Source organism: Haemaphysalis longicornis, unplaced genomic scaffold, assembly GCF_048455015.1.
Source record: "Haemaphysalis longicornis isolate Haplotype H1 unplaced genomic scaffold, Haemaphysalis longicornis Haplotype H1 scaffold_5, whole genome shotgun sequence".
NCBI classification, from domain to species: Eukaryota; Metazoa; Arthropoda; class Arachnida; order Ixodida; family Ixodidae; genus Haemaphysalis; species Haemaphysalis longicornis.
The window spans coordinates 62,954,592-62,969,293 of record NW_027526385.1 but is presented as its reverse complement, the minus strand read 5'-3'; positions in this window follow the sequence as shown (position 1 = coordinate 62,969,293).

The window sequence follows — 14,702 nt, the reverse complement described above, 5'->3', positions numbered from 1 at the left end:
ATAAGGTTGTCCCTTTTAAGTTAGTCTTGACTACTTGTAGGTAATATACGTCCTATCCAGGTTGCAGAGTTTTCATCTAGGAGGAAATATTTTTAATAATAATGTTGTACCCTTAAACTTGTAGTCTTCACTGCTTATAGGTTATCTACGTACTCTCCGGGTTGCAAAGTTTATATCTAGGAGGAAACATTTTTAATAATAAGGTTGTCCCCTTTAACTTGTAGTCTTCACTGCTTGTAGGTAAGATTCGTCCTATCCGGTTTGCAAGTTCCTATGTAGGAGGAAACATTTTTAATAGTAAGGTAGTCCTCTTAAACTTGTAGTCTTCACTGCTTGTAGATAATCTACGACCTATCCGGGTTGCAAAGTTGCTATGTAGGGAGAAATATTTGTAATAATTACGTAGTTCCCTTAAACTTGTAGTCTTTACTGCTTGTAGGTAATATACGTCTTATATATGTTGCAAAGTTCCTATCTAGGAGGAAACCTTTTTAATATTAAAGTTGTGCCCTTTAAGTTTTAGTCTTCACTGCTTGTACGGAATATACGTCCTATCCGGGTTGCAAAGTTCCCCTCTAGGAGCACACGTTTTATAATAAGCAAGTATAACTCTTTTCAAATCCAGCGAAGCCAACGTCCACAAAAAGTGAAAATCTCAAAATCGCTTTTTGAACTAAGAGGTTATCAAGATTCGCACAATGTTTTCAGTCGCCCTTTCAAACAACGCGTAGAGAGCAACTTCACTGAGCTAGATTATATGTACTGCTCAGGCAACGGCACACGGATGCCTATATATTTTGCGGCTTCATGGAGGTCATAAATGACCAATTTTGGTAATTTAGCATCGGAGCTGTTGTAGCCCGAGCCTTTTGGTAAGCATACTGAATGTCGCACGTCACACAGTTGTAGAGACAAGTTCTAGTACCCGCCAGTGCCCTCAGAGAAACCGGTTCGCAAACCCTCGAATATAGGCCTCCTGCGCTGCCCAGGGGGCGCTGCGCAAGCGGCTTCCGGGCAGTACTTCCGGGTAGTACAAAGCTGCGTGGGTCCCATAGGATCCCGTGTTGACAGAAGCAAAATGATCTCGACGCTCCCGATTATTTTGCGACGTGGTCACCTGCTCATCCCCGACGCGTCCGATATATTTCAGCGATCAAGTTGGCATTAGGGGAAAAAGCTTTGCAGCGCTAAACACGTTTACAGCGCCGACCAAAGTGCCAGGACCGTGACGGCGTCTGCTACTCGCAGGTTCACCGATCGATGGTCGTACGAAGTGAAATTTTAAGTAAAATTTCTAGTTTAAACTACTCCTCTAGGTGACAAAGACTTCTCAAAAACAGCCGATCAAAAAAGAACAGTGACGCAATCGGCGATGATCGAGACAGCGAGTCCGGCGGACCGCAGGCTCGCCTGCTGGTGTGCGCCGCTCTTTTGCGTACCTGCACACTATGCGTGCACTTTCATTAAACAGTGCTCGTTTGCGTCGCCGTTACGAATACATGGTGCAGCGTTAGATTGCCGTTTTGTTGCGTGTCTCAGTGACAAAATGCCGCGACCGTCAGAAGCGTGAAATCTGTTTTGCGATTCCGAAATTAGTGGCCGTAAAACAAAGTGGTCGGGAGAACTAAGAGGCCGCTCTCTTTCGTTGTTTGCGCTCACTTTACTTAATTATGCTCTTGCAGCATACATTCCCAGTTCGCACTTAATAGCCTAGAATGAGGGTCAGCAACGGCCGAGTTCCATGCAGCCGATAAGGCGGAGAGCTGGACGGCAAATCGGTGGGGGGGGGGCAGAGGGGGGCTTTGAGAGCAAAGAGAAAAAATTCTGCGAATTTATAATAATATTTGACTGGCGATGTGTGGAGATGGGGGTGGGGGGTTGGGGGGCAATTCAGCTGGAGGACGCCAATTCTCTGTTCTTGTCTCGCCGTATAACTCCATTTGAAGTCAAAACTGTCGTGTCGGCGTTCAGATTCGACGACCCCTGCACTAGAAAACCAACACAGTCAGTGATGATCGTATGTAAATATTCGGGGCCCCGTGCCGTGTAAGCGGCTGTTATGCTGTGTTATGTGATGTTATAGAAGTACACATCTCTGCAGGCAGCGGGTGTGTGATTTGGTGCGTGTTTTGCGTCCTTTAATAGCGCTTATTTGTTTATTTAATTGGCGCTATTGCCCCACCTACTCGCTATTATACATGTACCCTGCCGCTCGTAAATCGTGCGGCGTAAAACGTTACGCAAGAATCAATTAGTTTGCGAAAATACGAAACACAATTTCCACTCGTTTCAAAGGCGGTGCCAGGCCAGCAGTGTCACCCGTGTCAGCTGCGGCGCTGCGCAATTCTTGCGTTCGCTTGCATGCTCCCGATGAAGCAACCTTTTGCAGTTACCTCAGGATGTAAGATGAGCAGCGTTCCGTGTTTATGCTACTCGTGAACTTTCCTGTGTCGACCGCACGCAAGAAGAAAAAAACTGTAAATGTCGTCAAACAGTTAACCACCCGACCTGGCGATACTGACCACCGCGACAGCTCGCTCAAAAGAAAGCCGACAAATCGGCTTCTTTTAGCGGATATTATTTTGTTTAGCCTCTGAAGCTACTTTAAGGGCTATTTCATACAGTATGCCGTCATTTAAACACGCCACAAAGCGCCACAATCAACTTTCACTTTGGCTTGTAATTGAAAACACATGGACGGCGGCGAGGATCGTCTGCTTTTGTACTACCCAGAGGCGTCGGCCGCTAGGGGCGCTGCATGTCGCCAAAACTCCAGCGCAGGCCTCTCGTTCACGCTCAGGGAAGGAAAACGGAGGGAGCCTCCCTGTAGCCGCTTATGACCCTTGGAGATTCCTTTGTGTGAAAAGTACAATACACGCTGCGACAGCTCTTACCGTCTCAGGTGACCGCCCTTTGATGTTCGAGCCTAAGTACCCATGCTCCGCATAACAGGAGATTTCACATTTGGTATAACTAGGAATATTTTTAAATAAAGCAGCTGTTCTAGCGTGATGTGATAGCATGTGTTTTTGTTATCCGAGAATGGTTTACGCGTTCCGTTTAGGTAAGAGTAAATGACACATTATCTGTAATGAAGCGTGACTGGTGGGTTACTTTTACCGTGTCGACGAAAGAACCTTGTCCAGCTTGAGAAGTCGGTGTATCCGAGCATAAGCGTTATATTGAACCGACGAAGCGGTAGGAAGATGCATTGTTTGATTAGCGAATTTTAAGCATATATAAACTATAAAATGGCTGCGGAAAAGCGAAACTTTTGCTTGAAAACAAATTACTGGTTGCCTTCAGTGTCGGTCTATACGTTGGTGCGTCCGCTAAAAGTATTCATCGTTTTGCAATTTAAAACATTATTGTTGGTAAATGATGAATGGGCATGCTACTAACGACGAGTTTGCTTGAGATGTAGGCGGGGAATATGGTCTCTTCTACCAGCGGTAATCATCTCCCGCTTGAAATACTCCCATGAACATGTCACTACATCTTCTCGATTAATTCGGTGCAATTTAGATTCGTTATGCTAACTTCGTGTGGAAAGATAAGCAAACATCGTATACACGCTTACGATCACGTAATATTGTAAGATTTTTATGCAGGATAAAGGTAAAGTTAATCCGACTGACAACAGCAATAGAAATTGAAGCACGACCAGCAAAAAAAGGACAGCTGATGGCCCCCTTCCCTTTCTCGTCTGTCCTTGCTTTTTTTTGCCGCTTTATTTCCGACGATTAAAAGATTGTTAAGCTCGAACGCCGTCTCCGTGATCCACTCAAATGTTTGGCAGGGAGACTGTAGCGCTGGGCGAAGGGCCCCTCCTATATTTTCAGCTTAACCCCTCTGCCTGCTAAATATATGTTTCTGTCTTCGTCAACTCACTATATTTCTCGGACACATAACGAAATTTCTGAAACTCAGCGCAGCACCATTTCAACTGCATTTCGCCACAGGTGAGGCCCTTGTGGAGTGTTATAGATAGATCACCTAACGAATTCGATGAAACATTTTTTTTCCTTTTGCAGCAACCAGGCTTTCATGACGATCATTTTTTATAGTCCTTTGCATGCTACCTCAAACCACAGGATACGAGATGGGAAAGTTTACAGCACGAACAAATCTCTGTTCTGGTATTGGGGAAAGTTTACAGCACGAACGAACCTCTGTTCTGGTATTGCGGTGTTGCAAAATTCGTGTAGGAGTTACCGGGTACATCTTCGGTTATATCCGTCACATCCGAGTCATCGTCACGGATATTTTGCGACTCCAAGCGAGTGTGCTTCGTCTTTAGGCCCGAAAGTCTTTCGTATGTGTTTTCAAACTCTAACCGCCCGCGTTTATCTGCGATGGGAAAACAACGAAAAACATTAAATTCGAAGGTGATCATTTGACTTGAAATTTTGGATCGTTTGACGGAAAACAGCAATTTAAAGTGCTATAAATGTAAATATTTCTGTACTGCGTATTTTGCTGAAAAAACTCTGGTAACTATCTGCAGCAAAGATCTAAGCAAAGTGAATGCAGAATTGGCTAGACTACATGTAGCCAACTATCCCCTCCTCTCTAGTCTGTGCTGTGTTCTCAGTGCAAGTACCATACGAGAGATGTGGCCATTGTAAATAGTAGCCCTACGGTTTAACGAGGTTAAATTTGGAAGAGAAGCAGAGATTTTGCCTCAACCTCACACGTTTTCGGTGACAAGACTGCTTCTGAAGGTACCTACCACTGCTGTAAGTGCGTATAGCCGGCGCTGTCTATTCGAGCCTATGTGAGATGACACTTGGTGCAATGAAACATCCCTGTCCCCAATCAAGGTGTTTTCTGGCAGGCGCTTCGAATTTACGATGTCATGCAGCTCTATTTTAAGATTGTCATTCAACTAGGGCTCGACAAGCGCGTAACCATTCAATTTTGCTGTCACCACATGTGCACTTTCAGAAGTCTCGGTATCCCGATCCGATTGACGCATTACTTTTTCTTGTTGCCTCCATTTCGGCAAGTCGTGGCGGAATCTGCGAATTCCGCTTTTCAAGTTCCACTTGCTTCTTTTTGATCTCGGCTACATCCTTGAGTGTTTCTAGCTCAAGAGCTCTTTCTTAACGCCAGCTCTTTTGCTCCACCACAACCCACTCCGAAAGCTCCTTGCCGCTAAAGCCTAAGCACTTTTGAGGTCTTGTCAGTGTTTCTGTGTCCATAGAGGGGTATAGTGGCATACAAAACGAACTAGTCTTGTACTTTCTGATTCTGGATTATCATTACATTCACAATGTCACTGTCTCGAATCTGTTCCGCTACTCCCTAATTCTATCCTTAACCTACTCTAAATGGTTGAGGAGAGGTGATGTCAAAGACGCCAGTTGTGGTATTATTGGTGTCAAGGGCTTGGAATACACGTCCCAGAAACAAGACAGTGGTTGAGACGGGCGGAGTATACCAAAACTAACATTTATCTGGACTAGATGATTAATGTTAACTATGTTACAGTGGCGAGCAGAATAAGAAACTAAACTCTCTCTTAAGATACATCGTGTTGCGAGGGCGACAAAGAAATAACAACAGTTCACAATTTATTTTTGAAACCTGCACATGATTGATTAAGTGCCTAATGTGGTAGGGCACAGGCAATGACGAGGGCGTCTCGAGGGACGCCCGGAGACCCAGCAAGGCCGCAGTTCCAGCCGTGCCTGAGCCGCCGAGATTCAGGACTGGCCAATGCTTCAGCATTGAGTGTGCCCTACTACGTTGGACACATATTCAGTCATGGGTAGGTTTTCTAAACTACACTGGAAGCAGTTGTTAGTCCTTTGTCACCCTCGCAGAACTATGTATTTTAAGAGAGAGTTTTGTATATTCATTGTAACGTCCGTTTTGCTAATCTTGTAGCCCAGATAAATGTGATCCTGTTGTGTACTCGGCCTGTCTCAAGCGCTCTCTTGTTTTTGTGACGTGAATTTCGAATCCTAGCAACCAATACTACCGCAAGGATACACATACAGGCAGCCAGCTATACATTGTAAAGCCACGTTTAGGCAAATACATAAGAGACAGAAAAGACCACCCTAAGGCTACTCCCGTAAGTAGCCTTAGCTAGGCTACTGATCAGTCAAAATCACGTAACACATTATGCTTGCTCACTGGGTCTTCGAGACACTTATGCGGCGGGTGTGCAGAGGGCCTAACAGTAGTTCACATACTTATCACATCCAAGGCACTCCACGAAACACAATGCAAACACTTTCCAGAAATATACAGACGACAAATCCCACTCCACCCATCGCAACTTTTAGGCGGTGAACCATTGCTTTCTGTCACACGTGTTTTTAAGCATTTATCAGAAGATAAATTTCTCAATCTCATATTGTATCATGCATAGCCCAAACCAGGCCCTCTACACCAGCCATCTACAGTGTCTTTATTGTTTTTACCTCTGTTGCTGATTTATTTTTGTATTTCATTTTAATCTTTGCTAGCTAACCATCTGTTATTGACGCTCTTTGCCCCAGTTGGCCTCGCGCCATTAAAATGCAACATCATCCTCTTGCTTTAGAAGTTCTCAGCGTGGTAGGGCACATTCGTTTGATAGCATTAAGAATGGTGGGGTGAACAATTAAAGTTACGAAAAAACACCTGCACGTCGAAGCAGTTAGTGGGGTACTTTGCCGTCTGACACCATTAACACAGCCGCGGGATGCACTGGATTTGTCTGAAATAGCACTGATCAACTGACACAAGCGGCAGCGTCGCTTCAGTGACCATGTTTGTTGAGTCATAGCTTATATTTTATGAAACAATTAGTATGAACCGTAATTAAAATACGACAGGTGTAGAAGTTCTGCCAGAATAAAAATATGAACACCTGCGCTTTAGTAGTACTGCAGCGCCATCTATGAAAGCGAGCGATAAACATGATAATCAAATCGTGGCCTCCGCGATCGGCTACCGGCGGCGCGCCGTTGCTCCGGCCGTCCATTCGGCGCGGAAGCAAGGGGAGCGGTGTAACTTTGCTAACTCCGAGACACGCCGCGAGGCGGCGCTGTTAGCCTAAGGTTGAAGCGAGGCTCGTCTGGCCTACGCTGCCTGCACTATGAGTTTTAAATCAACCTTAGTCGTCGCGTCTTCAGGGTAGAAAACTTGAAAATATGGTCTATGTATTTTGACTTGATCCTACAAGTACAAAGTTATTTAACGTACGTTGTTTAACACCCACGATTGCCTTTTCACGCAGCTTTAGTGGTCGTTTTCTTGAAAGGCGAATGCCTAGAAGGGTTCTGTCATCTCGGGCAGAGTGAATGCCAGCGTGCTGAATTCTTTTTTCGCTGTTACATCATTTTCGCGCGATACCGCTGCGGAGAAATATGCTTTTTTTGCCTTTTAAGTTGTTTCGAACGCTCTTGGTATCCATTTTGTGTGTGTGTGTGTGTGTGTGTGTGTGCGGGCGGGCGTGCGTGCGTGCGCGCGAAAACAGCGTAATACCGGTAAGCTCTCGTGTATTGTCTATAGGCAGGCGACTACGATAGTCAAATAATCTGTTAGGCTTCCACGGGTACGAATCAATCATATTTTTGCGTTTTATTTAATATGTTTAGGGGTTTCAAGTACCTACTGCAATCACGCTACCAAATTATTTGCCGTGAGTGAAAAAGTAACGATATTCCGCGATGCCTTTCATATCGCTATCGACTCTACATTTGTATTTTTTCGAAAGACTGTTTCTCAATTTCTAGATTTGCTAATTCGTTGTCATGACATATTAAGGGCAATATTTTTTCGGTGAGCAGTTCAGCTGATCACTAATATCTGTACGCACATCATCGGCTGTAAGTAAGTTGTCTGGGATATTAGTGAATAAACACATCAAGTGGGGCACTATACCAATCGTAACTCGGGTAAAGATTTTTATTACATTACTAAGACGACGTCTATTTATGGTAGACTGGAAGTCTCTCTGTAATTTTGTAAATGCAAGCTTGCATGCCAATAAATGGCAGCAACATGTTTACCTGCCTATTGCGGAAAAAATACCCATAGCCATTTGGACAGTATACACTTCAGATGTTAAAGTATATAACGTCTCTGGTAATAGTATCGCGGTAAAAGTTACGCCAAACGTTTCAAGTAGTGTTGCCATGTAATCTACTTTATCTGTCAAAGACCGCACGTTTAAAGGAGAAAAAATGAAACGACGTAGTGGGTATTTTTGTGTTTACTAATGGTAGTAGTTCAGTCGGTTGAATTCCCATAATTTGGTTCTTGCTTGCCAAGCACGGAATAAGCGTTCCGTGCGTTCCAAACAACATGTACGAGATTTTTAGAAACAAAACCGGAAAACGTGTTGTGTTTTGGAACCATGCGTGACTACAAAAAATAATACTGCTGTGCAATGAATTCACTTATGCATCACTCCGGGCATAGTCTACGTCAAAAATTCAAAGTTCCAGTAACTACCCTAAGAGCACCAGTAACTACTTCTACATTTCACCTGCATTGTTGGGCGGTAACGTTTTTATTAAACGTGACACACAGGCGGCGAAGGCCGAGTTTTCGTCCTCTGCACCCGCCCGCGCCAGGGAAAACGAGCTTAGGCTACGCGTGCCGCGGTGCGGCGGAAAACGGCGAAACAGCCTCTTCGGAATTACGCTCTCTCCTGGCGATTGGAACGGCCGGAGCAACGGCACGCCGCCGGTAGCCGATCGCGGAGGCCACGATCAAATGAAAGCCGGTTAGATTGAAGCAGATCTGGTCAGCGGCCTACATTTCGTTTTAAGGGCATGCTATTAATACGTCATTGTCCACCTCACGCACACACACGATTTATCGGGATGATAGAAATTTGGACTTCAAACCTTTAATTTGTCAGTGAATAAAGCATCGATTTATGCAGAAGACGGACTTAGGGCCCTATAGAACTACATCTTTTAAATAAAACAAACTTGTTTCCGTGGCCCCTTTATCTTGTAGTTTTCACTGCTTGTAGGTAATGTACGTCCTATCCGGGTTGCAAAGTTTTCATCTAGGAAGCAACATTTTTGATAATAAGGTTGTTCCCTTTAACTTGTAGTCTTCACTGCTTCTAGGTAATATGCATCCTATCCGGGTTGCAAAGTTCATATCTAGGAGGAAACAGTTTTACAATAGGGTAGTTGCCTTTAACTTGTAGTTTTCACGGCTTGTAGGTAATATATGTCCAATCCGAGTTGCAAAGATCATATCTAGGAGGAATCATTTTTACAATAAGGTGTTCTCCTTTAACATCTAGTCTTCTCTGTTTGTAGGTAATATGCATCCTATCCGGGTTGAAAAGTTCATATCTAGGAAGAAACAGTTTTACAATAGGGTATCCCCCTTTATCTTGCAGTCCTCACTGGTTGTAGGTAATATACATTCGGTCCGGGTTGCAAAGTTCCTATCTAGGAGGAAACATTTTTAATAATATTTTATTCCCTTTAAACTTGTAGTCTTCACGGCTTGCAGGTAATATATGTGCTATTCGGGTTGCAAAGTTCCTATTTAGGAGGAAACATTTTTAATAAAAAGGTAGTGTCCTTAACCTATAGTCGTCACTGCTTGTAGGTAATACACGTCCTATCCATGTTGCAAAGTTCATATCTAGGAGGAAACATTTTTACAATAAGGTAGTCTTCTTTAACATGTAGTCTTCACTGCTTGTACGTTATATGCGTCCTATCTGGGTTGCAAAGTTCCTATCTACAAGGAAACATTTTTAATAATAAGGTAGTCCCCTTTAACTTGTAGTCTTCACTTCTTGTAGGTAATCTACATCCTAAGCGGGTTGCAAAGTTCCTGTTTAGGAGGAAACATTTTTAATAATAAGGTTGTCCCCTTTAACTTAGTCTTGACTACTTGTAGGTAATATACGTCCTATCCGGGTTGCAGAGTTTTCATCTAGGAGGAAAATTTTTAAATAATAATGTTGTCCCCTTAAACTTGTAGTCTTCACTGCTTATAGGTTATCTACGTCCTCTCCGGGTTGCAAAGTTTATATCTAAGAGGAAACATTTTTAATAATAAGGTTGTCCCGTTTAACGTGTAGTCTTCATTGCTTGAGGTAACCTACGTCCTATCGGGGTTGCAAAGTTGCTATCTAAGAGGAAACATTTTTTAAAAATACGGCAGTCCCCTTGAACTTGTAGTCTTTACTGCTTGTAGGTAATATACGTCTTATCCATGTTGCAAAGTTCCTATCTAGGAGGAAACCTTTTTAATAATAAAGTTGTGCCCTTTACTTTTAGTCTTCACTGCTTGTACGTAATATACGTCCTATCCGGGTTGCAAAGTTCCCCTCTAGGAGCAAACGTTTTATAATAAGCAAGTATAACTCTTTTCAAAATCAAGTGAAGCCAACGTCCACAAAAAGTGCAAATCTTAAAATCGCTTTTTGAACTAGCAGGCTATAAAGATTCGCACAATGTTTTCTGTCACCCTTTCAAATGAAGCGTAGAGAGCAACTTCACTGAGCTAGATTATATGTACTGCTCAGGCAACGGCACACGGATGTCTATATATTCTGCGGCTTCACGGAGGTCATAAATGACCAATTTTGGTAATTTAGCAGCGGAGCTGTTGTAGACCGAGGCTTTTCGTAAGCATACTGAATGTCGCACGTCACAGAGGTGTAGAGACAGGTTCTAGTACCCGCAAGTGGCCTCAGAGAAACCGGTTCGCAAACCCTCGAATATAGGGGCCCGCGGCTTCGCAGGCGCGGGTGCCTCTCGTTCACGCTCAGGGAAGGAAAACGGAGGGAGCCTCCCTGTAGCCGCTTATGACCATTGGAGATTCCTTTGTGTGAAAAGTACAATACACGCTGCGACAGCTCGTACCGTCACAGGCGACCGCCCTGTTCGAGCCTAAGTACAATTGCTCCGCATAACAGGAGATTTCACATTTGGTATATCTAGGAATATTTTTAAATAAAGCACCTGTTGTAGCGTGATGTGATAGCATCTGTTTTTGTTATCCGAGAATGGTTTACGCGTTCCGTTTAGGTAAGTTTAAATGGCACATTATCTGTAATGAAGCGTGACTGGTGGGTTACATTTATCATGTCGACGAAAGAACCTTGTCCACCTTTAGAAGTCGGGGTATACGAGCATAAGCGTTATATTGAACTGACGAAGCGGAAGGCAGATGCATTGTTTGATTAGCGAATTTTAAGCATATATAGGCGATAAAATGGCGGCGGAAAAGCGGAACTTTTGTTTTAAAACAAAATACTGCTTGCCTTCAGTGTCGGTCTATACGTTGGTGCGTCCACTAAAATTATTCATCGTTTTGCCATTTAATACATTATTGTTCTTAAATGATGAATTGGCATGCTACTAACGACGAGTTTGCTTGAGATCTAGGCGGGGAATATAGTCTCTTCTACCAGCGGTAAAAATCCCTCGCTTGAAATACTCCCGTGAACATGTCACTACATCTTCTCGGTTAATTCGGCGCAATTTAGACTCGTTATGCTAACTTCGTGTGGAAAGATAAGAAAACATCGTATACACGCTTACGATCACGTAATATTCTAAGATTTTTATGCAGGATAAAGGTAAAGTTAATCCGACTGAAAACAGCAATAGAAATTGAAGCACGACCAACAAAAAAAGGACAGCTGATGGCCCCCTTCCCTTTCTCGTCTGTCCTTGCTTTTTTTTGCCGCTTTAATTCCGACGATTAAAAGATTGTTAAGCTCGAACGCCGTCTCCGTGACCCACTCAAATGTTTGGGAAGGAGACTGTAGCGCTGGACGAAGGGTACTCCTATATTTTCAGCTTAACCCCTCTGCCTGCTAAATATATGTTTCTGTCTGCCTCGACTCACTCTATTTCTCGGACACATAACGAAATTTCTGGACTCAGCGCAGCACCACTTCAACTGCATTTCGCCACAGCTGAGGCCCTTGTGGAGTGTTACAGCTGGATCACCTAACGAATTCGATGAAACATTTTTTTCCTTTTGCAGCAACCAGGCTTTCATGACGATCATTTTTATAGTCCTTTGCATGCTACCTCAACCCACAGGATACGAGATGGAAAAGTTTACAGCACGAACGAACCTCTGTTCTGGTATTGGGTTGTTGGAAAACTCGTGTAGGAGTTATCGGGTACATCTTCGGTTATATCCTTCACATCCGAGTCATCGTCACGGATATTTTGCGACTCCAAGCGAGTGTGCTTCGTCTTTAAGCCCGAAAGTCTTTCGTATGTGTTTTCAAACTCTAACCGCCCGCGTTTATCTGCAATGGGAAAAGAACGAAAAACATTAAATTGGAAGGTGATCATTTGACTTGAAATTTTCGTTCGTTTGACAGAAAACAGCAATTTAAAGCGCTATAAATGTAAATATTTCTGTACTGCGTATTTTGCTGAAAAAACTCTGGTAACTATCTGCAGCAAACATCTAAGCAAAGTGAATGCAGAATTGGCAAGACTACATGTAGCCAACTCTCCCCTCCTCTCTAGTCTGTGCTGTGTTCTCAGTGCAAGTACCATACGAGAGATGTGGCCATTGTGAATAGTAGCCCTACGGTTTAACGAGGTTAAATTTGAAACAGAAGCAGAGATTTTGCCTCAACCGCACACGTTTTCGGTGACAAGACTGCTTCTGAAGGTACCTACCACTGTTGTAAGGGCGTATAGCCGGCGCTGTCTATTCGAGCCTATGTGAGACGACACTTGGTGCAATGAAACATCCCTGTCCCCAATCAAGGTGTTTTCTGGCAGGCGCTTCGAATTTACGATGTCATGCAGCTCTATTTTAAGATTGTCATTCAACTAGGGCTCGACAGGCGCGTAAATATTCAATTTTGCTGTCACCACAAAGGCACTTTCAGAAGGCTCGTTATCCCGATCCGATTGACGCATTACTTTTTCTTGTTGCTCCATTTCGGAGAGTCGTGGCCGAATCTGAGAATTCCGCTTTTCAAGTTCCACTTGCTTCTTTTTGATCTCGGCTACATCCTTGAGTGTTTCTAGCTCAAGACCTCTTTCTTAGCGCAGGCTCTTTTGCTCCACCACAACCCACTCCGAAAGCTCTTTGCCGCTTAAGCCTAAGCACTTTTGAAGTCTTGTCAGTGTTTCTGTGTCCATAGAGGGGTATAGCGGCATACAAAACGAACTAGTCTTGTACTTTCTGATTCTGGATTATCATTACATTCACAATGTCACTGTCTCGAATCTGTTCCGCTACTCCCGAATTCTGACCTTAACCTACTTTAAATGGTTGAGGAGAGGTGATGTCAAGGACGCCAGTTGTGGTGTTATTGGTGTCTAGGGCTTGGAATTCGCGTCGCAGAAACAAGACAGTGGTTGAGACGGGCGGAGTATACAAAGACTAACATTTATCTGGACTAGATGATTAATGAAACTTATGTTACAGTGACGAGCAGAATAAGAAACAAAACTCTCTCTTAAGATACATCGTGTTGCTTGGGCGACAAAGAAATAACAACAGTTCACAATTTATTTTAGAAACCTGCACATGACGGATTAAGTGCCTAATGTGGTAGGGCACACGCAATGCCGAGGGCGTCTTGAGGGACGCCCGGAGACCCAGCAAGGCCGCAGTTCCAGCCGTGCCTGAGCCGCCGAAATTCAGGACTGGCCAATGCTTCAGCATTGAGTGTGCCCTACTTCGTTGGACACGTATTCAGTCATGGGTAGGTTTTCTAAACTAGACTGGGAGCAGTTGTTACTCCTTTGTCGCCCTCGCAGAACTATGTATTTTAAGAGAGAGTTTTGTATACTCACTGTAACGTCTGTTTTGCTAATCTTGTAGCCGAGATAAATTTTAGTCTGTTGTCTACTCGGCCTGTCTCAAGCGCTCTCTTGTTTTTGTTACGTGAATTTCGAATCCTAGCCACCAATACTACCGCAAGGATACACATACAGACAGCCAGCTATACATTGTAAAGCCACGTTTAGGCAAATATATAAGAGACAGTAAAGACAGACACCCGCAAGTAGCCTTAGCTAGGCTACTGATCAGTCACAATCACGTAACACATTATACTTGCTCACTGGGTCTTCGAGACACCTATGCGGCGGGTGTGCAGAGGTCCTAACCGTAGTTCACATACTAATCACATCCAAGGCACTCCACGCAACACAATGCAAACACTTTCCAGAAATCTACAGACGACAAGTCCCACTCCACCCATCGCAATTTTCAGGCGGTGAACCATTGCTTTCTGTCACACGTGTTTTTAAGCATTTATCAGAAGATAAATTTCTCAATCTCATATTGTATCATGCGTAGTCGCAACCAGGCCCTCTAAACCAGCCATCTCCAGTGTCTTTATTGTTTTTACTACTGTTGCTGATTTATTTTTGTATTTCATTTTAATCTTTGCTAGCTAACCATCTGTTATTGGCGCTCTTGGCCCTAGTTGGCCTCGGGCCATTAAAATGCAACCATCATCCTCATGCTTTAGAAGTCCTCAGCGTGGTAGGGCACATTCGTTTCATAGCATTAAGAATGGTGGGGTGAACAACTAAAGTTACGAAAAAACACCTACACATCGAAGCATTTAGTGGAGCACTTTGCCGTCTGACAGCATTAACACAGCCGCGGGATGCACTGGATTTGTCTGAAATAGAACTGATCAACTGACACAAGCGGCAGCGTCACTTAAGCGACCATGTTTGTCGAGTCATAGCTTATATTTTAGGAAACGATTAGTATGA